Source organism: Helianthus annuus, chromosome 5 (genome assembly GCF_002127325.2).
Source record: "Helianthus annuus cultivar XRQ/B chromosome 5, HanXRQr2.0-SUNRISE, whole genome shotgun sequence".
Taxonomy (NCBI): Eukaryota; Viridiplantae; Streptophyta; class Magnoliopsida; order Asterales; family Asteraceae; genus Helianthus; species Helianthus annuus.
Window position 1 is genome coordinate 137,970,810 of NC_035437.2, and position 27,733 is coordinate 137,998,542.

Here is a 27,733-nt window from a genome sequence, read left to right on the forward strand (position 1 = left end):
TTGAATGATGGAATGTATGCTTGATTTATTTGGCATACCATGCTTGGTGATGAATGTTAACATTTGTATGCGTGTACACTAGCTGATGATTAAATGTGAAATGATACGTGTTGTGCCGATATACAAACTGACTGTTATGTGATATATGATTGATGCATGATATTGGCTATCAAGCACTATACGACATTAGACTGCATGCGTATTATTGCGAACATGAACTGATTTGTTATACGTGCATACAATAGGACGTGATTAATTACTTGTGAGTGCATAACCTAGCATACCGAGCAAACCAAGGTGAGTTCACACTCCTACTAAGGCATGGGATTCCCGGGTCGTGGGAATGGGTTAAAGGTTTCAATTGACTTATAACGTACAAACGCTTTTCCTAGACTATCACCTATCATGGTCCTCGGATGTCAGGACGGTTCCGTAGGTTGGGATAACACCTACGTGGTTCCGTAGGTTGGATAACACCTACGTGGTCATATGCCATTACTGCCTCGGATGTCAGGCACGCACGTAAAACCTACGTGTACGCATTACTTACTTCTATCCTCGGTACAAAGGATACGTACGTGAAACCCACGTACACCCCATACGCGCTACTGTTCTCGGACGAAGAACAGGGATGATACGAATAGTCTAGTGGTCACATAACATGGGAAGCCCCCACCTGTATAACTTACTATTGGCCCTGTAGAGCCACCCGTTACTTACTGTTACGCATTTACTTACTGTGAACTCGCTCAACTAGTTTGTTGACTATTCTGTTACATGCCTTGCAGATCGTTAGGTACTTGGAGCTTGCACTGGAGAAGCGGGTCGTTGTGGGCAAGGATCGTGGTTTCTACGATTGAACTATTATGACATTTGAAACTATTAACTACTGTTGGTTTATTTACTATGCTTCCGCTACACTTTGAAACTATGGTTATGTTTTGAACACCTATCGTATTGAATGGATGGTTTACATTTATTTTACTTAATATTAATTACATGTTCAATATGATTGGTGGCTTGATCCTGGTCAGTCACGCTCCCAAGCGGTGATACTCCGCGTGTGGATTTGGGGGTGTGACAGATTGGTATCAGAGCCATTGGTTATAGAGAACTTGGTTTTAATATGGAAAAACGTTTTTATTAAAACCAGACTATAACCAGAACAGTGCTCTCAACGATCCACAACGACGCTTCGCTCCACGTGCAAGACTCAACTTCCTAGGTAATAAGGTTTATGTTTATTGCCTACATGCTAGAATTTGCATAGAACTTTGCTCGTAGTATGCTTACATTACTTTTCTCACAACTTGTCATTGCATGAGAATACTTATGTGCTTACACTCTTCTGTCATCGCACTATTCGCGAACCTTTCTCACTTATGTTGCCTTTGATGTGAAGATCAATGGCCGCACGAATTAACATGACTCAAGCCCAGCTAGAGGCTCTCGTTGCTGCGGCAGTTGCAGCCGCCCAAGCAGGTAGTATACCCTGCAGTATAGACACTAGGATCTTTAGATCCTACATTAATTCTCGTACTTAACTTTGCCCTATTCGTACACAATAGGTCAACCCGCTCAGCAACAACCTGGGTGCACCTTCAAGAATTTCATGGATTGTCGTCCTAGCTCGTTCAGTGGCACGGAGGGAGCAGTTGGACTCCTCCACTGGTTTGAAAAGCTCGAGTCGGTTTTCGAAATGTGTGAATGCCCTGAGGCTCGCAGGGTGAAGTTCGCCACTGGCACACTTGAAGGGATTGCGCTCACTTGGTGGAACGCACAAGTGCAGATCTTAGGGTTGGCAGCTGCTAACGCCACACCCTGGAATGATTTCAAAGAACTGATCAAGAGGGAATACTGCACTAGAGAAGACATTCACAAGTTGGAGGACGAGTTGTATAACTTGAAAATGGTTGGTTCGGAAATCGAAGCTTACACCAAGAGATCAAATGAGTTGGCTGTGTTATGTCCAACTATGGTGGACCCTCCATACAAGCGTATTGAGTTGTATCTCAAAGGTTTGGCACCAGAAATACAGAGCCACGTTACCTCGGCTAACCTCAACAACATCCAGGAAATCCAGCGTCTCGCTCATCGCATCACCGATCAGGCAGTGGATCAGAATAAACTGCCTAAGCGCGTCAGCGCTACTGCTACAGTCACTCCTTCAGCTACTTCCGTTACCCTCAGTGACAACAAGAGGAAATGGGAGGGGGATTCAAGCAAAGCATCAGTTTCGGTTCAGTCCCAGAATCAGCAGCGAAAGACTGGCAGCTATCAAAGCCCTAACCAGCAGTCATCAGGTAGCCACAGGCAGGGTGGATATCGCGGGAATCTTCCAAAGTGCAACAACTGCAACAAGCATCACAACGGCCAGTGTAACAAGGGCCGTTGTCAAAGATGCCTCAAGATGGGTCACGAGGCCAAAGACTGTAGAAGCCCTCGTCCTGCGAATCAGGATCAGCAGCAGCCACCGGCACAGCAGAATCAGCAACAGGGCAACAAGGGGTGCTATAATTGTGGTGCTGAAGGTCACATCAAGAGACACTGCCCTCAGCTAAACAGGAACCAGAACAACAACAACAATCAGGGCAACGGGAACAATAACAACAATAACGGGGGAAACAACAACAACAATGGCAACGAAGCTCGGGGTCGTGCTTTTGTGCTAGGTCGGGGTGACGCAGTGAATGATCCCAATGTGGTTATGGGTAAGTTTCTTCTCGACGATATTTATGTTACTGTCTTATTTGATTCGGGTGCTGATACAAGCTATATGTCATTGAAAATGAGTAAATTATTAAAACGTACACCAACACCCCTAGACACCAAACACGTCGTAGAACTAGCCAATGGTAAAAGTGTAGAAGCCGCACAGGTAGTCAAGGGTTGTAGTATTGTTCTAGCGGGTCAGACTTTCTCGATTGATCTCATACCCATAGTTTTGGGTAGTTTCGACGTCGTCATCGGTATGGATTGGTTATCCCAACATCACGCGGAGATCTTATGCAAAGAAAAAGTTATTCGTATTCCTCGCTCCAGTCAAGAACCTCTCGAAGTACAAGGTGACAAGAGTGGTGCTGTGGTTGGCATCATCTCTTTCTTAAAGGCGCAGAAATGTTTACGGAAGGGACATACTGCCATTCTGGCACTTGTCACTGACGCATCAGCAAAGGAAAAGAAGCTGGAGGATATACCAGTTGTGCGTGATTTTCCTCAAGTGTTTCCTGAAGATTTACCTGGTTTACCTCCTCATCGTCAAGTCGAGTTTCAGATTGAGTTAGCTCCTGGAGCAGCACCAATAGCCCGCGCACCGTATCGTTTAGCTCCAACCGAACTGGAAGAACTGTCGAAGCAGCTACAAGAGCTCTTGGAAAAGGGCTTTATTCGTCCAAGCTCTTCGCCTTGGGGAGCTTCAGTGTTATTTGTGAAGAAGAAAGACGGTACGTTCAGGATGTGCATCGACTACCGCGAACTCAATAAGGTGACGGTGAAGAACCGTTATCCTCTTCCGCGCATAGATGACCTATTCGACCAGTTGCAAGGGTCGTGTTACTATTCCAAGATTGATTTAAGGTCAGGGTATCATCAGCTGAGAGTCCGGGATGAGGACGTCTCCAAAACCGCTTTCAGAACTCGCTACGGTCATTACGAGTTTCTTGTCATGCCATTCGGGCTTACGAACGCGCCTGCAGTCTTCATGGATCTTATGAACAGGGTGTGCAAACCTTATCTTGATAAGTTTGTTATCGTTTTCATCGACGACATTTTGATTTACTCCAAGAGTCAGGAGGAGCACGAGCAGCACTTACGTCTTATCTTGGAACTTCTTCGAAAAGAGCAATTGTACGCAAAGTTTTCAAAATGCGACTTCTGGCTTCGTGAAGTCCACTTCTTAGGCCATGTGGTGAACAAGGATGGGATTCATGTCGATCCATCCAAGGTTGATTCGATCAGAAACTGGCCAGCACCACGTACACCGACAGAAATACGCCAATTCTTGGGTTTGGCGGGTTACTACAGGCGATTTATTAAAGACTTCTCAAAGATCGCGCAACCACTTACTATGCTAACACAGAAAGGTGTCGTTTACAGATGGGGTAATACGCAAGAGACCGCTTTTCAGTACTTAAAGGATAGGCTTTGCAGCGCACCTATTCTCTCATTGCCAGAGGGCACGGATGACTTCGTGGTTTATTGTGACGCATCGATACAGGGGCTTGGTTGTGTATTGATGCAGCGGGATAAAGTTATTGCCTACGCTTCGCGGCAACTCAAGGTTCATGAACGGAACTACACGACGCACGATTTAGAGCTGGGAGCTGTTGTTTTCGCGCTTAAGATATGGCGACACTACCTGTACGGTACCAAGTGCACGATTTACACCGATCACAGGAGTCTCAAGCATATTCTTAAGCAAAAGGATTTGAATATGCGTCAACGGAGATGGGTTGAACTACTAAACGACTATGAATGCGCCATCAAGTATCATCCAGGCAAGGCCAATGTTGTGGCTGATGCCCTCAGTCGGAAAGACACTCTACCTAAGCGCGTGCGAGCGCTACAGCTTACTATTCAGTCCAGTCTTCCTGCACAGATACGAGCTGCTCAGTTAGAAGCACTGAAACCCGAAAACGTCAAAGCTGAAGCCTTACGCGGCTCAAGGCAACGCATGGAACAAAAGGAAGACGGCGCCTACTATGTAACGGGGCGTATTTGGGTCCCACTTTATGGCGGTTTACGCGAACTTGTAATGGATGAAGCTCACAAGTCTCGCTATTCGGTACATCCAGGGTCGGATAAAATGTACCACGACATCAGCACTACTTATTGGTGGCCTAGTATGAAAGCCCACATCGCTACGTACGTTGGAAAATGCTTAACCTGTGCGAGAGTCAAGGTTGAATATCAGAAACCAGCTGGTCTACTTCAGCAGCCTAAGATACCGCAATGGAAATGGGAAGAAATTTCCATGGATTTTGTTACAGGTCTACCTAGATCTCAGCGTGGGAACGATACAATTTGGGTGATCGTTGATCGACTCACAAAGTCTGCTCACTTCTTGGCTATCAAAGAAACGGATAAGTTTTCTACCCTAGCAGACATCTACTTGAAAGAAGTTGTTTCGAGGCACGGAGTGCCCACCTCTATTATTTCGGATCGCGATGCACGATTCACGTCAGAGCTTTGGCAAGCGATGCACAAATCCTTCGGCTCACGATTAGACATGAGCACAGCATATCATCCTCAGACGGATGGGCAGTCTGAGCGAACTATCCAAACTCTAGAAGACATGCTTCGAGCGTGTGTCATCGATTTCGGCAACGGCTGGGAAAAGCACCTCCCTTTAGTGGAGTTTTCATACAATAACAGCTATCATACCAGCATTCAAGCCGCTCCATTCGAGGCATTGTACGGACGTAAATGCCGGTCACCTCTCTGTTGGGCAGAGGTGGGGGATAGTCAAATTACGGGTCCAGAGATTGTAGTGGACGCCACAGAAAAGATTGCGCAGATACGACAACGCATGGCGGCAGCACGCGACCGTCAGAAAGCCTACGCGGACAAGCGTAGAAAGCCATTGGAATTTGAGGTCGGGGACCGGGTTTTATTGAAAGTTTCACCCTGGAAGGGTGTGGTTCGATTTGGTAAACGAGGCAAACTGAATCCGCGGTACGTCGGACCATTCGAAATCTTAGAAAAGATTGGCAAAGTAGCCTACAGATTAAACCTACCAGCTGAACTCGGTGCAGTTCACAATGTATTTCACGTGTCGAATCTGAAGAAATGCCTATCAGATGAGACCCTTATAGTTCCTTTTAAGGAACTCAATATCGACGAGCGGTTGCAGTTCGTCGAGGAACCAGTTGAAATCACGGACCGGGATGTTAAGGTCCTCAAGCACAAGAGAATCCCTCTTGTTCGAGTTCGTTGGAACTCCCAGCGTGGCCCAGAGTATACCTGGGAACGCGAAGACCAGATGAAAGAAAAGTATCCCCAGTTATTCGAAACCAATGCATCCACTTCTGAGGCTGAAGCTACTACTACTGAATTTCGGGACGAAATTCCAAATCAACGGGGGGATGATGTGACACCCCAGGAAAACCAGTGAACGATGTAACTTACCTAGCTTCCTCATTGAGTGCGTACCAAATTTCGGGACGAAATTTCTTTTAAGTTGGGGATAATGTGACAACTCGAGTTTCTGACTTTCACTTTCGCATTAGATGCGCGTTGACTTTGACTGTTTAGTTGTTTGGATTGTGGACTTGAAATTGTACGCGTTGTGTTTTAATGAAACGTATTGTCGTTTTGCCTATATGTGATTACTTGCTGTGGTAGAAAATAATATTAGAATTATTATTAAAACGCTTAGTCTAGATCACGAAACATGACATACAGATCGAAGGATCACGAAAGATAACCTTAGGTTCGAAGGATCTCGAAACATACCCTTCGAGCAAAGATAGGATCCTTCGACATCTTTCGGCCCGAAGGATCATGAAACATATCCTTCGACATCTTTCGGCCCAGTCTTTCTAATGGGCTTGGCCCATTCCTGTGATACGTTTATATACGTGAATGCATGTAAACCGATAGTTACTTCCAAAAACCCTAGTTCCCTTGTGTGTGTGTGACGGCATAGCAGACCCATTCCCTGTTCGAAGGATTCCATTCCGTCATCCAGATTTTCGGTTAGTGTCTATATTGATTTGTGATTATGTGTTTTTGATTTATCGAGTATGAATGTGTGAATCGGACATGAGCTTATTAGATGTAGCCGGCCGAACATGTTTGATTGATCAGCCGGACATATAATCAGATTTGCTTAATCGGCCGGATTGTTTGTACGATGTTAATCTGTTTAATCGATCATGTATGTGATGTATCCGAACGGTTCAGTTAGTATGATTGGTTGTCTATACTTGAAGTTTTGATGTTGTTCTAATAGAATTTGCATGATAGTGGATTGGAGCCGGTTCGATTATGTTGTTATGTTAAATTGGATGATCATATCTAAGTGTAATGATCATGTGAATCGACAAGAATGTTGTTAGGGTTTATAAGGGTTCTTGATAAAATACCATGTTTAGTCGATAATTGGGTTAATTGATTTGTGGGTTGGTGTTAATTGGAAACTGCTATGTGATTGTAACCGAATACTGGAATTTGTGTTAATTGATAATCACGGATAAACTTGGAAACTTTGAGTAAATGTAACTGATATTTACCGAAAGATACTTGCTAGTTGAAACATAGTTGTTGAGACCGAAAGATACTTGTCCTTCGAGCCATAGTAGTGTTGACCGAAGGATAGCATTGACCGAAACATAATTAGGTTGACCGAAAGATGACAGTTGGTCGAAAGATGACATTAGGTTCGAAACATAACATTTGGTCCGAAAGATAACTGTGATAACTGTTGACCGAAAGATAAGGGTGGATCGAAAGATATATGGTTATGAACATACTTTGAATGATGGAATGTATGCTTGATTTATTTGGCATACCATGCTTGGTGATGAATGTTAACATTTGTATGCGTGTACACTAGCTGATGATTAAATGTGAAATGATACGTGTTGTGCCGATATACAAACTGACTGTTATGTGATATATGATTGATGCATGATATTGGCTATCAAGCACTATACGACATTAGACTGCATGCTTATTATTGCGAACATGAACTGATTTGTTATACGTGCATACAATAGGACGTGATTAATTACTTGTGAGTGCATAACCTAGCATACCGAGCAAACCAAGGTGAGTTCACACTCCTACTAAGGCATGGGATTCCCGGGTCGTGGGAATGGGTTAAAGGTTTCAATTGACTTATAACGTACAAACGCTTTTCCTAGACTATCACCTATCATGGTCCTCGGATGTCAGGACGGTTCCGTAGGTTGGGATAACACCTACGTGGTTCCGTAGGTTGGATAACACCTACGTGGTCATATGCCATTACTGCCTCGGATGTCAGGCACGCACGTAAAACCTACGTGTACGCATTACTTACTTCTATCCTCGGTACAAAGGATACGTACGTGAAACCCACGTACACCCCATACGCGCTACTGTTCTCGGACGAAGAACAGGGATGATACGAATAGTCTAGTGGTCACATAACATGGGAAGCCCCCACCTGTATAACTTACTATTGGCCCTGTAGAGCCACCCGTTACTTACTGTTACGCATTTACTTACTGTGAACTCGCTCAACTAGTTTGTTGACTATTCTGTTACATGCCTTGCAGATCGTTAGGTACTTGGAGCTTGCACTGGAGAAGCGGGTCGTTGTGGGCAAGGATCGTGGTTTCTACGATTGAACTATTATGACATTTGAAACTATTAACTACTGTTGGTTTATTTACTATGCTTCCGCTACACTTTGAAACTATGGTTATGTTTTGAACACCTATCGTATTGAATGGATGGTTTACATTTATTTTACTTAATATTAATTACATGTTCAATATGATTGGTGGCTTGATCCTGGTCAGTCACGCTCCCAAGCGGTGATACTCCGCGTGTGGATTTGGGGGTGTGACAGCAGAAGCCAGGCGACCCGCCTGGACATGCCCAAGCGGGCCGCGTGACCCTATCAGGTGCAGAATTCGCGAATTTTGCTATTTGGGTCCGAAATTTGAGTTGGAAACAGCTAATACCACCTCCTTTTTGCACCAATTGAAGGCCTTGCATGCCTAGGACTACTGTGAGCTCTCTACAACCTCTGAATTCACCATAAAACAGATCATTCCATCAATTCTTGAGCACTTGTGATAGTAACAAGAACAAGCAAATTTCAAGAACTCTCAAGACAACTTCTGGAGCATTTCTGAACGACAAGGCAGCCTCTAAGGGTTAACTAAGCTTCATTAGGACCTTTGTAAGCCTCTATATCAGTTTATAATTCGTTCTAGCATAGATTAATTGCTAAAAGTCAAACCGTTGTTCTTATAATTTGACTTTTCGATTAAACGAGTTTTACTCTGTCATCTCTCAAATTGAAACCACTGATATGTTGGTATTTATGTGGGAAACAAACCCTCAAAAGGGTATTCTCTGATTCCCATTCTAAGCATGCTATTTGTCGAGTCAAAGATGTTCTTAAAAAGTCAACAGAAATCGTTTTTGCGAAAAATAGCTTAAATGGTAATGTAGATGACATGCAATCAGTTTGATCATCAAAAATAACTTATAATGAATATAAGAATGTGGTTTATCATAATAAACTCGACAATCTTTAGTATAAATACGAATCGGAACCGAAAGTCTTGTAAAACGACTTTTTCGTAGACTATCAATTCGGATCCGTGCATGCATGTTTGAGATCTGTATTAGAGCATATTTTTGACCATTTTTATTTTAGTATAACTTTCTGGAATTTTTGATACTTGAGTCTATGCTTAACCGATTCATTTGCATGTTTCCGATTTATGCTTAAAGTTGAGTATTTTGCCCTTTTTGATATAAAACATGATTTTTGGAAAAGTGAAAGAGTAGAAATCTTTATTTCTAATATATAAACTTGCACCGAAAATTTGAGATCAGTTAGTGGTCCAGATTTTGAGTTATGGCCGATATCGTAAAACTATATCTTAAAGTTACATAAACGGCGCATTTAGCGTATAACCTATTTCAGGCCACGTTTTGATATAAAAATTTTTACCCACTGATGTTATATATTATTTTGGGATTTTTGATGATTTTTATTTAATTTTTGGCTGAACGTATCATAGATCGCTAAGTCGATTCGGTTAATGCCGGTTTTGACCGTTTAAGCCATAAAATGAGTTTTATACATTCTTTTAACCCCAAATCTTTTTCTACTGATTTTATATGTTAAATAAATTATTTTGAGCATTCTGGAAATATAAAAATCTCAGCTTTCTTTTGAAAACCCGGAAACGGCTCTAAATCGCATTTTTAGCGTTTTTAGCGCATAGTAAGCGTTATACTCATATTAAACATATAAGACTCATACCTACTGATGTATTTAACATATTTTCATAATGATAACAGTAAGTATAAATATTTTAACACAGATTTACAGTTTTGGCAGTTTTAGCCCTTGTGAAATTACTAAAATACCCCTACGGTGCATAGTTTAATTTTAAATGATAAGTTTTGTATACGGGTCATACTCTACTGTTATAATATATCAAATGAAGTATATTTACTGTATAAATTAGACCCGTAACTCAGATTTCCAATTTTACTCTTTTATAATCTTTTAGATGACCAAAATGCCCTTCTAAGGCATAAATTGATTTTAAAATTATTCGGGGCATAATAGAACATAACTTACTGATATTATATCATATTTAAAGCATATTATCTCAGGGAACTTGCATTTGACTCTTTTGGCTACCCGTAACGCCCTGTTAGCGTTCGGTTCGGTTTACGTAACTAGTTTGCGTAAATTGACCGAAACGGGTCAAACGTTATCATTTTTGTCTCAAAATCCAGAATGTATTTAGTATACCCATATTATACAAGTATTCAGACTTGTCGGGTCTAAATCACATTCTATCCGGTCTTTCGCTTAATCGTGCGCTTGTACCGTATCGTCCTTAAAACTAACCGGTCAAAGCTTAGGCTTAAATAAAAGACCCGTTAGGAATCTAATAGGTTATTATAAACCTTTGTTCCAGATTAGGAGGCCCAGTAAAAGCTATCTACACTTACCAATTGTGATTCATACTTGCTCAGGTAAATACATTTTGACTTATTTTCCCTATACGGGCTTAGGGTATGGTATACAGAATACCGCTTGATCGAGCGCACAAATCCTGCGCCTTGGGTGTACAGTCTTGAATAGTTTGTGCGACTCGTTTAAACAGTCTTGTCTTACTTTAGGCTTTGGGGGGGTTATTGACCGTGTCCCGGATATCCTTGGCATTATCTTACGAGATGGCCACGACCAGAGCACGGGGTGTAGGCGTACACCCGACGTGTATAACTCTTTAATGTGGTGTGTCATTTAATCTTTAGCCCGGACAGCAGATCCCGGGCCACCAAAAGTACGAGTACATGTAATTCGTTCACAAGTTTATATTGCATAATTATCCCAAGTTAATAAAAATATTTATGCCTTGTGTATTTAAATCAATTTTCAATCATTTTCAAAATGAGTCAGTTGATTTGTATTTACCAGTGTAAACTGACGTATTTTTCCCAAAAGGTTAAGTGCAGGTACTAAACGAACTAGGCTGGCTGTTTCCTAAGAGCGTCCACTATAGTCTCGCAAGCTCGGACGACAAATAAACTGTTGAACAATTTATCTTATTTTATTTGATCCGCCTGTGGATCCGTTTCAACTACTTATGATGTTTATTATTACATTTTAATTAAAGTTGAAATGAATCTATTTCTGCTTCCGCTGTGCATTATTATATTGTGTTGTTTGTCTATGACGATGCCAACCACGTCACTGTACCCCACACCGGGCCCACCGGTGACACGTGGAGATCGGGGTGTGACACCGGGTGGGTTTGGGTTTCGGCGTGGCCCCTTGGGCGGGAGTTTCAGCCCAGGCGTTGGGCGTGCCTAGCGGTCCTCCGTGGCCGGCTCTCATTGGCTGGGTTGGCTAGGCCATAACGGCTAGGTTTAAATTTTAAAAAATATCCGTTTGGCGCTAGGTCCTCCGTGGCCGGCTCTCATTGGCTTGGTTGGCTAGGCCATAACGGCTAGGTTTAAATTTTAAAAAATAACCGTTTGGCTTCAGCCTGGGCGTTGGGCATGCCTAGCGGTCCTCCGTGGCCGGCTCTTATTGGCTGGGTTGGCTAGGCCATAACGGCTAGGTTTAAATTTTAAAAAATAACCGTTTGGCGCTAGATCCTCCGTGGCCGGCTCTCATTGGCTTGATTGGCTAGGCCATAGCGACTAGGTTTAAATTTTAAAAAATAACCGTTTGGCTTTTATTGGGGCGAGGGTTGGGCCGTGGTTTGGGTACAAATGCCCAAGTCACCACCCCGGGTGGGTTTGGGTTTCGGTGTGGCCCTTGGGCGGGAGTTTCAGCCCGATCGTTGGGCATTCCTAGCGGTCCTCCGTGGCTGGCTCTCATTGGCTGGGTTGGCTAGGCCATAGCGGCTAGGTTTAAATTTTAAAAAATAACCGTTTGGCGCTAGGTCCTCCATGGCCGGCTCTCATTGGCCTGGTTGGCTAGGCCATAGCGGCTAGGTTTAAATTTTAAAAAGTAACCGTTTGGCTTCAGCCCGGGCGTTGGGCATGCCTAGCGGTCCTCCGTGGCCGGCTCTCATTGGCTGGGTTGGCTAGGCCGTAGCGGCTAGGTTTAAATTTTAAAAAATAACCGTTTGGCGCTAGGTCCTCCGTGGCCGGCTCTCATTGGCTTGGTTGGCTAGGCCATAGCGGCTAGGTTTAAATTTTAAAAAATAACTGTTTGGCCAAGCCAAACGGTTCACCCAAGTCACTATAAAACCCTCCAACCCCACCGCCTGTCCACATAGCTACCCCAACCCTTCGCTCCACCTACCCGAACCAGCTACCCACATTTGATACCGGCACAACGCAATGAAGGGCAGCCAACCCAGTGAGACCCGTTACTGGCCGGAAGCTTTCGCTAGCTATCGGCACAACGTGGGGAACGACCGGCACAGTTTAAACGCGTGCTAACAAAAGTGGCGCGAGCTACGACTGAAGCTCGACCGTTTTAAAGCCTACTACGATAGCGTCCCGGGTGGTGATATAAGTCACGAAAACCGGGTGGCGGTGGCCAACATCGAGTTCCGGGGCAAGGAGCGGAAGCCGTTTGACAAGCTCGCCCTGTTCAAAATCTACCTAACGCTTTAGGCTTTTTTTTCTTAACTGACCCAACACGTCACTCACCAGCGGGGAGGCTCGAAGTCCACGTGTGAACCCATGCCCCAAACATGAATCCTGTAATTTTTACAGTGATTAAGTGGTGAAACAAGAGTTAGGGTCTACGTTCAATCTTTGCAAGAAGTTAAACAGTTAAAAGAAGAGTTGCAGGATGATGTCGGTCGAAAACACCAATGCCTTTCGCGCAACGCGCGTCATTGAAAAATACTAGTTTAAAATGATTTGACAATTTGAAAAAGGGATGGTTTTAATTGAGGAGAGAGGTATAGATTTAACATTTGGGGTAAATGACCAAACTACCCTTCTTGTTGGCAGAATATGATTGGTGGAGAGTAGTTCTCATGGTTCTTACAACTTGTTGGCAGAATATGATTGGTGGAGAGTAGTTCTCATGGTTCTTACAACTCATGGTTCTTACATTTGGGGTATATAACCGTTATATAACGGCTATAAAACAGTAATATAAGCATTGCAAAACGGTTATAATTTACCACTATAAATTACCAATTACCAATCTCATTTTTTTCCACAACAAACACTCTTCTTCTCAAGGTTATTCAAGAAAAAATTTCGAAGATGATTCACCCAGTTTTAATATTGGCCGGCATAATATTAATATTGTTTCCGACCTTAATGTATGGGCTTCCACCTCATCTTTTTAGTACTTATGTATTCATTTATTTGTTTATAGTTGTACCTATGTATGTTATCTCATTAAAAATGAGTATTTAGATTTTAATATTTATCTTATTTATGTTTAGCAACAAAATGGTAAACATCGCAAAAATTGAATTCCCAGCTCTTAATGTCACCGGAGAAAATTATATGCCGTGGACAACACATGTTAAGCGACATCTCAAATCAATTGGTGTTTTGGAAACGATAACAGAGGGGAATAAATGTAGTGATCAAGACAATGCAAAAGCTGATGTCTTCCTCCACAAACACATTGATGAGATGTTGCAATTTGAATATTCAAATTGTGAGGATCCATACGTTGTATGGGAAGATTTAAAAAGCAGATTTGATCATCAAAGGGAAGTTTTACTTCCCACTGCTAGAGATGAATGGAACAATCTCAGGTTCCAAGATTTTAAAAAGGTGAATGAATGCACCTCTGCTTTGTTCAGAATATGCTCAACACTCCGATTCTGTGGGCAAACTGTTACGGAGGAAGATTTGTTGGAAAAAACTTTCTCCACATTTCATGCATCAAATATAAACTTGCAACAACAATATCGGTTGCAAAGGTTTCAAAGGTATTCTGATCTAAATTCATTCCTCCTCGTAGCAGAGAAAACAATGAGCTACTAATGAAAAATCATCAAGCTCGTCCCACTGGATCATTAGCCATTCCAGAAGCAAATGCTGTTATAAATGATGATACTACAAACTCTGGAAGAAAATGGGGATGAGGCCGTGGCCGTGGCCATTTTGGTAAAGGTAATGGTCGCAACTATTCCTTCAAAGGAAATAATAATTTCCGAGGTAATTCCCATGGTCGTGGACGTGGTTGCGGTCATGGTCATGGTCATGGTCGAAATCAAAGAACCCCCAATTACCACACTCCACAAAATACCAATTCCAACCAGTATAACAAAAGGAATGAAGCTGGTAGGTCTGAAAACAAAGGCACTTCTTGTTTCAGATGTGGAAGTACAAACCATTGGTCAAAGGCTTGCCGTACACCTTCACATTTATGTGAACTTTACCAAGGCTCTCTCAAAAGAAAAAAAAAGGAGGTGAACCATGTGGATAATTTTAATGATATCAACGTCGAACTGAATTTTGCCGGCTATACCAATGACATGGGTCCTTTATTATAACTATCTTTATTATGTTTTATTAGTCTTCCTTTTCATGTAAAGTTTTCAACTAATAAATAAACTTCTTATTAAAAAATAATTCATAATGCCTTTATTATACACTTATTATTATTTCTCTTCGTATTTTCAAGATTAAAATGAATACCACTGGAGCACAAGAGCAAACAAATGATGCAGATATATGTATAGCGGATAGTGGAGCCACACACACTATACTTAAATCTAAGAAATATTTTTATGAGTTGAAACCAACAAAAGGAACCGTTGATATAATATCAGGTCCTACAAACTTAATAGAAGGAGTGGGAAAAACTAATTTAATATTACCAAATGGTACAAAGCTCTTAATAGAGAATGCTTTATTTTCCCCAAAATCAACGAGAAACTTGTTGAGTTTCAAAAACATATATCATAACGGATATGATACTCAGTCAAGGACAGTTGATAATAAAAAATATTTGCACATCATGAGTAAAGATCATATATTGGAAAAACTGCCAATGCTCCACTCTGGTTTGCATTATACACACATTAATGTGCTTCAAGCACATATGGCAGTAAAAGAAAGTTTTTATGATCCTGAGACATTTAACTTATGGCATGACAGACTAGGCCATCCAAGATCTACAATAATGAAAAGAATTATTGAAAACACACATGGACATCCATTGAAATATCAAAAGATCCCTCAATCAAATAAAATGCCTCTATGTGCCTCTTGTTCATTTGGAAAACTAATTACAAGGCCTTCGTCCTTAAAAGTTGACAAGGAATCACCAATGTTTCTTAAAAGAATTCAAGGTGATATGTGGACCAATTCATCCACCATGTGGACTGTTTAGATATTTCATGGTCTTGATAGACGCATCCAATAGATGGTCTCATATGTCTTTATTATCAACTCGTAATGTTGCCTTTGCAAAATTTCTTGCTCAAATTATCAAACTATGAGCACATTTCCCTGATTACACTGTTAAAAGGGTGAGACTTGATAATGCTGGTGAATTTACATTACATGCTTTTAATGATTATTGCATGTCTGTGGGAATTGTTGTCGAACACCCTGTTGCTCATGTACACACACAAAATGGCTTAGCTAAATCATTGATCAAACGTTTACAGCTAATCACTAGACCGTTAATAATGAGAACAAAACTTCATGTGTCGGTTTGGGGTCATGCAATTTTACATGCTGGATCACTGATTCGTGTGAGACCAAGTGCAAATCATAAGTACTCCCAACTACAACTTGTTTCTGGCCATGAGCCAGACATTTCCCACCTTAAAATTTTTGGGTGTGCAGTGTATGTTCCTATTGCACCACCACAACGCACAAAAATGGGACCTCAAATAAGGTTGGGAATATATGTTGGATATGAAACAGCCTCCATCATACGATATCTTGAACCTTTAACAGGTGATGTATTTAAAGCACGTTTTGATGACTGCCGTTTTAACGAGGCAATGTTCCCAGCATTAGGGGGAGAAATAAAAAACGAGAAAATGATGTCTCATGGTGTGTGCCTTCATTGTCTCATCTTGACCCAAGAACAAAACAATGTGAGATAGAGGTTCAAAAGATAATACACTTGCAAGACATTTCAAATCAATCGCCTGATGCTTTTACTGATACAAACAGTGTTACTAAATCTCATATACTAGCTGCTAATGCTCCAGCTCGAGTTGAGATCCTAAGTAAGGCAATAGATAATAAGATAGCTCATGAATCTAAAAAACGTTTGAAACGTGGAAGGCCAATCGGTTCAAAAGATAAGAATCCTCGAAAAAGAAAAGCACTTGTAAAGGAAATTGACCACCAAGAGAATGATCTTGATAAAACACTAAATACCGAAACCTCTCATGAGGAAAATGTTGATGATGCTAACAAAGAGATATCAATCAACTATGGTCATACACATGTCATATGGAACCGATATGAAATGGAAAATGTTGATGAGATATTTTCTTATTCTATAGCAAGTGACATCATGGGTGGAGATGATGATCCTGAACCAAAATATGTCAATGATTGTCAAAATAGACATGACTGGGATAAATGGAAAGGCTCTATGCAAGCTGAATTAGATTCACTCAACAAACGAAAGGTTTTTGGGTCTATTGTTGTTACACCTAAGGTTGTAAAACCTGTAGGGTATAAATGGGTTTTTGTACGAAAACAAAATGAGAAAAATGAGGTTACAAGATATAAAGCGAGACTTGTAACTCAAGGTTTTTCTCAAAGGCCAGGGATTGACTGTGAAGAAACATCTCCCGTTATGGATGCAATAACCTTTAGATACTTAATCAGCTTAGCAGTTTCTAAAAAGTTAGAAATGTGTCTTATGGATGTCGTTACAGCTTACTTGTATGGATCACTTGATAGTAACATCTATATGAAAGTTCCTGAAGGATTTAAACTCCCTGAAGCGTTAAGTTCAAAACCCAAAGAAATGTATTCGATCAAATTACAAAGATCTTTATATGGGTTGAAACAATCTGGAAGGATGTGGTACAATCGTTTGAGCGAGTATTTGACAAGTAAAGGTTATACAAATAATCTTATCTGTCCATGTGTCTTTATTAAGAAGACAACATCCGGATATGTGATCATAGCTGTATATGTTAATGACCTAAATATAATTGGGATGCAAAAAGAAATTCATGAAGCGATTATTCTTTTAAAGAAAGAATTTGAAATGAAAGACCTTGGAAAAACCAAATATTGTCTTGGTTTACAAATTGAACATATGAGCAATGGAATACTTGTGCATCAAACGAATTATACCGAAAAGCTGTTGAAACATTTCAATATGGACAAGGCAAATCCTTTAAGCACTCCAATGGTTGCTAGATCACTTAATGTCGAAAATGATCCATTTTGTCCTTGTGAGGACAACGAAGAAGTTCTTGGTCCAGAAGTACCATACCTTAGTGCAATTGGAGCACTTATGTATCTTACGAATTGTACGAGACCTGACATTTATTTTGCAGTGAACTTGTTGGCAAGATTTAGTTCAGCTCCTACTAAAAGGCACTGGAATGGGATTAAACATATTTTTCGATATCTTCGAGGTACTGTTGATTTAGGCTTGTTTTATCCCAACGATTCAAAAGAAGGGTTAGTTGGTTATGCAGATGCAGGTTATTTATCTGATCCTCATAAAGCAAAATCTCAAACTGGATATGTATTTATGAACGGAGGAACTGCGATTTCATGGCGTTCTCATAAACAAACACTTGTCGTAACATCCTCAAATCATGCTGAAGTCATTACACTACATGAAGCATCAAGTGAATGTGTATGGCTAAGATCTATGTCACAACACATTGTGACTTCTTATGGGCTAGAGAAAGATCGAAGTCTAACTCTTATCCATGAAGATAATGCCGCTTGTGTCTCTCAAATAAAAGAAGGGTATATCAAAAGTGACAGAACAAAAGATATACCACCAAGATTCTTTACATATACTCGGGATCTTATTAAAGACAATAGGGTCAAGATGAGATATGTCCAATCCAGCAACAATTCAGCCGATCTTTTCACAAAAGCACTACCTACAACAACTTTCAGAAAACATGTTCATGACATTGGCATGCGTTATGTACGGAGAATGCGATTCCTTACAAATTGCAAACTTGAGGGGGAGCTATAGACTGCACTCTTTTCCCCTTAGCTTAGGTTTTTTCCCACTGGGTTTTTCTTTAGCAAAGTTTTTAACGAGACGGTACTTAAAGACCTCGAAGTTTGCAAAGTGTCATCCAAGGGGGAGTGTTATGAATGTTATAAAATGTTTACCATGAAGATCAAGATTTACCTTTAGATTTACTAAGCAAGTGGATGAACTCTTTGTCAAACTTATGGATAGCTTTGTCTACTAAATAGTTAATCTTGTCTACCAAATAGTTAACCTTGTCTACCAAATAGTTAATCTTTTTGTAGTATAAATACTAGCTCAAGATAGAAGAGAAAATGCACCTCATGTATACACTTTCATAAGTTATACAATACAATTCTCTTCTTCTTTCTCTTATAACATTTCTAAAGTTCTTAAAGTTTTAGCACTAATCTTGTGTTAATTCTTGTTATATCATAACAGGAGGATCGTTGTTACAACTTCTCTTTTAAAATGATAGAGATCATTGAATACAAAGTATTTAAAAATACTAAATAGTCTCACACTAATCATAACAAGTGTGATTAGTTAAAAAAAGTGAAGTTTTACTCATTTGGTTTTTTCAAACTAGACACGATCGATACACAATTGGATCGTGAAATTACTATGAGCCATTCTCTTTCTCTTCTTGACCATGTGATCATATAGCAATAGTATTTTGACATTTGTTTGTTGATATTTTAAATAACATATATGAAGATATAAGTAGTTCTTTTTATCATTTACATCACATGTTAACATACTTTTAATGACGATATGAATATATAAAATAGAAATAATATAACATTTATATCACATATATTTAGTTAGTGCAATGATGAGATGCCATGATCCTACCAAAAGAAAAGTGCAAGTTAAAATAAATAATCATAAAAACTTCCTCTTGAGCCAAATGATAATTACACAAAAAAGTATTCACCAATAAGTCAAAAAGCTAATTTAAGGGTATGGGTTCTAAATGTCGTGCAAGCCATGTGTGCATAGAACCACACCCTCACTTAATCATAGCAACATTCAACATTTCCAAGTTTTCTGCGCAGGTGTTACAACCATACGCACATCCATGAAAACTTTTAAAAGGACAACCACTACAAGTAGCAGGAGCCTGCAACCAATCATCGTGCGCCAGGTTCTGCCCATGCAGCTCCCACGATGATCAATTATGCAGGAGACAAATAGTAAAATGGGACAATGACGTGTAGCCAACCACCGTGCGCCAACGTTCCTCCACCTCTGCAAACACTAAAGTGTCATGTTAGAGAGACAAAATGGATTTTCTTTGTTGGCGGCGTCTGGCCCAAGGCCCATCAACACATTTCTTTTCATTACTCTTCGGCTATAAATACCAACTGATGCGTGTGTGGTGTGATATATTTTTAAGTATATTTTTAGCCTTTTTTAGCACATTAGTCAAGTTTTAAATTTATAAAACACGATATTTACTAACACCAAACACACATATCGGCAAGTGCACCCATCGTGGGCGTATTATAGTGTTGGTAAGATACCGAGGTCGTCCAAGGACACAAGAGCTTTTAATACCGGTTAATTCTCAACGTCTAATCAAATCAAAAATTTAGAAAAAGGTTTTAAACTAGAAAATGAAAACTAAAAATGCTGAAAATAAAAATAAAAATAAAAACAAATAGACAAGATGAATCACTTGGATCCGACTCTCCTTTAGTGTAACCATTGATTATTTCCGCACTTTTGCATTTTTTAAGAGATTATCTTAGTTATAGTAGTAGGCCCCTCTTTTGAAGGTGACGTTACCCTCAACCCAGTAGTTTGAGTCAACAATGATACAATCCTAAAGGGTTGGATTATTGAAAGATAATTAATTAAGTTATTAATGCGTAATGTGGTAGGCCCCTCTTTTGAAGGTGACGTTACCCTCGGCTAAGTAGTTTGAGTCAGCAGGGATACAATCCTAAGTAGCCGGGTTAATGTTTTAATAGTAGCTTACATATGAGGGGATCAAGAAATTCGACGCCATCCAATACCAGTGGGTATTGAAGGAGGTCCTACTAAGCTTGACCTAGGTCCTTGCAGGAACTATACACTGAACAAGGCAAGACTCTTACCAAACCACTCCCTTAACCCCCGACCAGGTAGCGAACATATCTCCATATAGACCGTGGAGATATGAATGGTGTAAATATTTTATTTTATATAGACAGTAAAATAATGCCAAGGCACCACAGACAAATGATAAGGAAGATTCACCTTCAACATAAGAAACTAGTTATTAAAGTCATTAATACATAACCAAATAAAAAGTGCGAAAAGATTAAAAATAAAAAGTATTACACTAAATGCTTGTCTTCACCAAGTGATGTAAGAGACTTAGGCAAACATGGCCTTTGATTGTCAAGAACTCTTACTATCAATCTTGGATCCCGAGACTACTACACACACTCTATGATGGATGATGGATGATGGTGGTGGATGTGGGTTGTGATGGTGGTGGTGGGCGGGTGAAGTGTGAGAGAGGTGGTTTGCCAAAGAAAGATTTGCAAGTGAGCCAAGCACCCTTATTTATAGCCTGCACAGAAGCCCGGACACGGCCCCGTGTCCATCCATCTTCTCTTTTTTCATTAAATGTAGTTTGTTTGCATTAGTTGACCACGCCCCCGTGTCCGCTGGGCATGACCCCGTGTGCAGAAGCGTATCTGTACTATCAATATTTTCCTAGATTCTGCGAATCTTAGAGTTGACCACGGCCCCGTGTCTGCTGGGCACGCCCCTTGTGGTGGGTGATAGAAGCTTCTACAACTTTGTCTTTTCTGCAGACACTTGGGCACGCCCCCGTGCTCATTGAGCACGGGGCGTGTTCAGCCTTCTATTCTCTTGTTTTTGTTTGGGAGGATGCTGTCGAGGGGTCGGGCATGCCATGTTTATTCCTTTTCTTGTATTCTTGTTAGATTTAGCTGGCTTTTTGCTTCTTTTGTTCATTTGAGCTCATTTAATCCTGAAAATACAAAAGGAAGACAAAAGCACATTTTTTCCAACATTAGTACTAAAAAAGGGTTAGTTTTATGCTACATTTGATGTAATTTTTATGTTGCATTTTATACACATCAAATACCCCCACACTTGAATCTTTGCTTGTCCTCAAGCAAAACTCTTTATAATGTGGCTTACACTCCCAAATGGAATGGGTAGAAGAGAAGATTTTTGGGCTTGTCATAGTGTCGGGATTCCAAGATTTTTATTAGGTTTTATTTTTATTTTATTTACAATCCTATTCGTCATGATTTATTTAGAACATTACATAAGATAAATTACTTATTTGGGCATAACATGCCTCTTTAAAATTCCATTTATATACAAGTTCACATACCTCACGGGAGATCACTCAACACTCGGCTGAAAATGTATTTTTGTGAAACACTCAAGAGTGGCATGGAACTTACTTCTACCATATGCTTGCCAAGCAATCAATCCTCCTCCTTTTTAACTATACACCTTTGTAAATATCAAGAGGACTTTGGGGAAGGGTTAGGCTTGGGTTAAAGGTAGGTGGTTGGGTTAGTGGTTAGTAGAAAAGGGCGAAAGGCATAAAAAGCGTCGGTTTTCGTAAGATTTTTATTTTTTTCCATAACTTTTTATTTTAATGAAGCAATTCTTCAAACAAAGTTCTTTTTGATGAACTTGTTTGTTTTATTTCTTGGCTTCATATATATATATATATATATATATATATATATATATATATATATATATATAGGGTAAGGTTCATGCGAGAACCACCCTTATTGCGAGAACCGCGAGAACCAGTGTGAACAGGGGGTATTATTGTAATTAAATATTGAATATTAATAACACGGTGTCTACAATCTCTGTCCATCGAGTTCCATTGTCAACATCACCGTATCATCGCACAAATTAGGGCACGATTCAGGGCACAAATTGAACAAAATCATTCATCATCGGTTACTGATTGTTATTACATTCAGCAATTGATTACAAAATCATCGATTACCATTGCTCGACATGCCCTAGAAATCAGAAATCGTGTCGATTCATGGCACAAATTGAACAAAATCATTCATCATCGGTTACTGATTGTTATTACATTCAGTAATTGATTACAAAATCATCGATTACCATTGCTCGACATGTCCTAGAAATCAGAAATCGTGTCCGTTTATTAATCGCTGATCGGCTATCCTTGCCAAATATCAATTAGTCGCCAATCGGTAAGGATCTGATTATTACCAGTAGATATATATATTGTTCTTTAGGTATCTGTTTTTTATCAGTAATTTTGATTTCCATCAATGACTTATATGAATGTGATTCAACTCGTTGATCTGTTAACTGTGCTTGTTATGTTATCGCACAGATCTTATAAAGTGCCATAGCCAACCTAGTATGTATATGTGAACCAAATAAAGTTAATAATATCATTCATGTGCATAGTGAATTTGAGCAGGTTTGTTTAGGATACGTGTATATGATTTTGGGAAATTAGAAAATGTTGGTGTTGTTGTTTTAGGTAATGCACATGTGCATAGTGAACTTGGGAAGTTTTGTGTAAGATACGTGGTTTTATGTAATTAGGATATGATGGTGTTATTGTTTCATGTGATTCACATGTGCATAGCAAACATAAGCAACTTTGTTTAATATACGTGTATATGATTCTGTGTAATTAGATTTTGTTGATGTTGTTTAAATTGATGCATATGTGCATATTGAATTTGAGCACATAACATTAAATTTTACATATGGATTGATTTTAAGCATCATTATAAGAATATGTGATGCACATGTGCATATAGATGCACAAATTCATATCGTTACAGTGATGAAAAAGTTTGTTTAATGCACACACTAATTGAAATTGCATGTTTGATTATATTATGTTTCAATTATTATTGTAGGCAAAAAACTGGAAAAAAGCGAAGAAAATAACACTTTTGTTGAGATCGAATGACGAAGGGGCAACAAAACTGCCGGATGATAAGGAAGGTGAATACGAAAGTGTTAAGTGAAAAGCCAAAAAAAAAGGTTGGTTATTAGTCGATGATGCAGTTGGTAATATATGCACATGTACATCCAACTGTTACTTTCTGTTGAACGATATTCTTTGATGTCACGTGCAGTTACGGCAGGATAAAGAAATACAAGGAATAGGACAAGTAGACGAATGCACGATGTGATGGATCTTATGTGATGGATGATAAGGGCGACAAGACAGTGGAAAACATTAATGAAAGAAAGTTGGATAGAACGATGTTATATTGAAAATTATGGTTGTTTTTTGTATGGTGGTTTATATGTTAGTTATTTTCTTTTAACGATAGTTTATATTTGTTTATTCGACGATGACAACCATGTGATCGTTAATTCCATAATTTGATGTAATATGGTATAGTATATGTTGGAAATGCACATGTGCATAAGGTGAATTAGTATGCATGGTGGTGATATATGATGTGTTACCGGATGATTATATTCAGTTTACAACGTTTTCAAATGTTATATGGTGGTTGGTATAGTATATGTTAGAAATACATAAGTGTGAAATATTGTGACGTGAATGATTGTGTTGCCTATGCACATGTGCATATTTATATATTATGATGCATCGTGGTAATCCATGATGGTGTTTGGTATAGGATATGTAGTTTACAATGTTGTATGGTGTCTGGTATAATATATGTTAGCCCATGCACCTATTGATATTGGCAAAAAAAAAAATGCACCTATTGATGTGATATAATGTGTAGCATAATTTATATTGGCAATGCACATGTGCATAACATAACGGTATTAATGTATAATGTTGTTTGACATAGTATATGGTGGGAAATGCACATGTGTATAATGTATACGTTGCAATGTATAATAGGTAGATTGAAAAATGGAGTACATGCACTTAAAACATAATGACATTAGAAATAGTGCATCGATAAGTTTAGATGCTACTACGGTTTCAATGTTGAAAATGCACGCGTTGGGTAATGCACATGTGCATGTGTTGAAATAGTGGACATATTGGTAATTTATGTTAATCGGTCATGAATAAAACAGTTAATATTACACCGTTAAGTAGATAAACAATAAATATAAACAATGAATGTAAACAAAAACAAGTGATAATCAATATATAAGTAGTTGCGTGTGAAAAAAATCCAGATTTTGTAGCATAAGTGTTGTACATCATCACAATGTCCTCCTAGTGATTAGACGTTATATTTAGAGTAGGGATGTATTCAACATCAACATCAGGTATCCAATATGGTGTGCCATTAGGTAAAGGATGCACGGCAGTCTTAATTGTTACTGTATCTAAACAAAAAATAAAATGAATAAAAAGAAGATATAAATATCATAATTAATAAAATATATGGCATGTGTACACACAATGTTTATACGGTCAGCGATGTATACATGGTCAACAGTTTACCGGTGATGAGTAATCATATACAGACGTGCCATATTAGTTTGTTGTAATCACCGAATAAATGATGTATTCGACTGATTAATCGTATACACACGAGCCATATTAGTTATCGCAGTTTCTTGCTCGTATCCGCAACCTGGGCACAATGTGTTGCTGATCTAAGTTCCCCTTTTTTTCCAGATCCGTCTTTGTCGGTAACCTGGCTTCGACGCTTTTTCATTCTAACATATTGGCTTTAGATGTAGCCCAGCCGTTCCATGTCATTACAAAGCCACTCGACGGGTCCCCGCTTGTGACATAAAAATCCTCTCTAATGGTTTAACATTAAAAGTCGACTTATTTTCCGAGTGCCAACCCCACCCATCTTGACCCGTCTTCATTCTGGTGTTTCTCAGCGACGCCAAAAGATGCATAAACTCCACCCATGCCTCCCTGGTTGTCAGCTTGTTCTTCTATTGCCAATCCCACACAGTCACATCCCCTATTTTTTTGTAGTTATCCGCCACCCAAGACCCTTTTGTTTGATGCCATTCTGTACATAATTGGATAGTAATACATAAGGCACCTGTTCAGAATCCATACATAAATAGAATCTATACATCAACGACACAGTCTAATTTTCAACATAATTCACATGTTCGTATAAGTTAATAGAACATCATTTACAATCAACACAATGCACATGTGCATATAATTTAATATAACATCATTTACATTCAATATAATGCACATGTGCATATCATTTAATACCATATCATTTACAACATATAATACCTTTAGTCACAAATCGAATGAATTGCAACTCTTGATGTTTTGTATTTGCAGGTGTCGTACCAGTCAAAGTGACGTGGACATAGAGTAAAGAGTCTGAATTTCAAAGACATGAAGTGTATGTCGACTTACAACAGTTTAGACATAATTCTGTGACTATCAACGGTATTGACAACAGATGGACCACCAAAGTCGGAATCAGATGTTGTATGAGGATGATATTTAGACAATATATGAGGAGGTTCATCGGATATACGAGGATCGACACGGGATGAATCAGAAGACGCCATATGCCGCTGTAAACATCGTGCCGACTGCAACCGCCGTGAAATACATGAATGCGACTATCTATATGCCATGAAAACCACCGTGCACGGCTCTCCGCCGCCGTGAACTGTTGTGAATGCCTCCTAGCCGAGTGTGAAGACCATGACCTGGTGCTGGTGAACTACTGAAACCCTAAAATAGAGATAACAATGACATAAGAAAAAAAACAGAACGTGTGTGTTTTTTTATAAACATAATATAATTACAACAAATGCCATGTGTTCACACTGGTTATAACAGGAATGTATTCAATATCAACTTCACCTATCCAATATGGGGTGCCATTGGGCATAGAATGTATAGCAGCCGTAATTGTTCCTGAGAGAATAATAAATAAATAAAGGTCAACATGATGAACAGGTGAATAGTAAAATTGTAACCAAAATGCACATGTGCATTGTCAGATAATATATAATGTCATAAGTTATTTTTCATCATAATGCACATGTGCATAAATTTGTAATGTAACATAAATTATAATACGATGCAGTCAACATAATGCACATGTGCATATATTCTTGAGTAATCATTATTTACAACCTAATATAACTGTGAACATGTTGCAAACGTGTATATCATTGAAAAATCACAATTTACATAAAATGGACATGGAATACCTTTAGTCTCAAACTGAATGAACTGTAATTGCTGATGTTCTGCATCAGGTGTATGAGGATGATATTCAAAAATTGTTGGATGATGATCATCATATGCGTTAGGTTTAACACGGGATGAATCAGAAGACACTATATGTAGCCCTAATCATTATACCGAACGCCTCCACCGTGAAATAGGTGGGAGTGACCGTCTTTTCCTGCCGTAAGACAATCGTACACACCTGTACGCCGCCGTGAACAGCGGGTTCACGCCGTCGTGTCAATGTATCGATGCTGCTGATGCCGATTGTGCTGATGCCGATTGTGATGATGCCGATTGTGGATCGATTCAATGTATCGATGCTGATGTCGATTGTGCTGATGCCGATTGTGATGATGCCGATTGTGGATCGATTATGGATTGGGAACGATGTGAATTGATGAAACCCTAAAAACAGGGGAACACTTACAGAACCTGAATAGAAATTGAAGAACGCGCGTGTTTTTTTGATATAATATAGTATAATTACAAGTTTGCCATGTGTTCACATTGGTTCTCGCGGTTCTCGCAATAAAGGGTGGTTCCTAACGGATCTTTGTCCTATATATATATATATATATATATATATATATATTTGATGACAAGGAATGTCATATGAAAAAGCAAGCTTTTTACTAAATAAAGGGTTTAAAATGAAAAAGGGTTTTGGTGGGTAAAAGGGTGTTTGTTTTGTGGGTTAATAAATGAAAAGGTTTAGGCTCAAAGAGGTTAACTAGGGGGATTTTGGGTAGGTGGTAAAAAAAAAAGAAAAATAACAGTGTAGAAATAAAAAGGGTTAGTCCTAATGCCTCCATTATTTACTTACTCGGGTTTAAGTTGGTAAGGACCGGGAATGAATCGTCGTGGCAAGTTCTAGAGTTGTAAGAAACCAAGCGGCTATTCACACAGGAAACGAAAAATGAGCATTTAGTTTAAAGATGTGTATTTGTATGCGCAATAAAGGCTCAAACTCACTTTTTGTGCGAATGGGTTTTTATGTGATCAAGTATATATAATCAAATTTTAACTGGATTTGTCATGCCGTTTCATAATTTTCTTATGTTGGTTCTTTTTATCACGACGCTATCGGTTGTAAATTTGTAAAAATATAACCTTTTTTAAAACTTGTAATTCCCAAATTAAACCAAGACAAGTAAAAAAATGATTTTTTTTTGAAAAAATTTGGGGTGATTAGCGATTCCAATAGAGTTTTGTGTAAGGCTTGTAATTAGGAC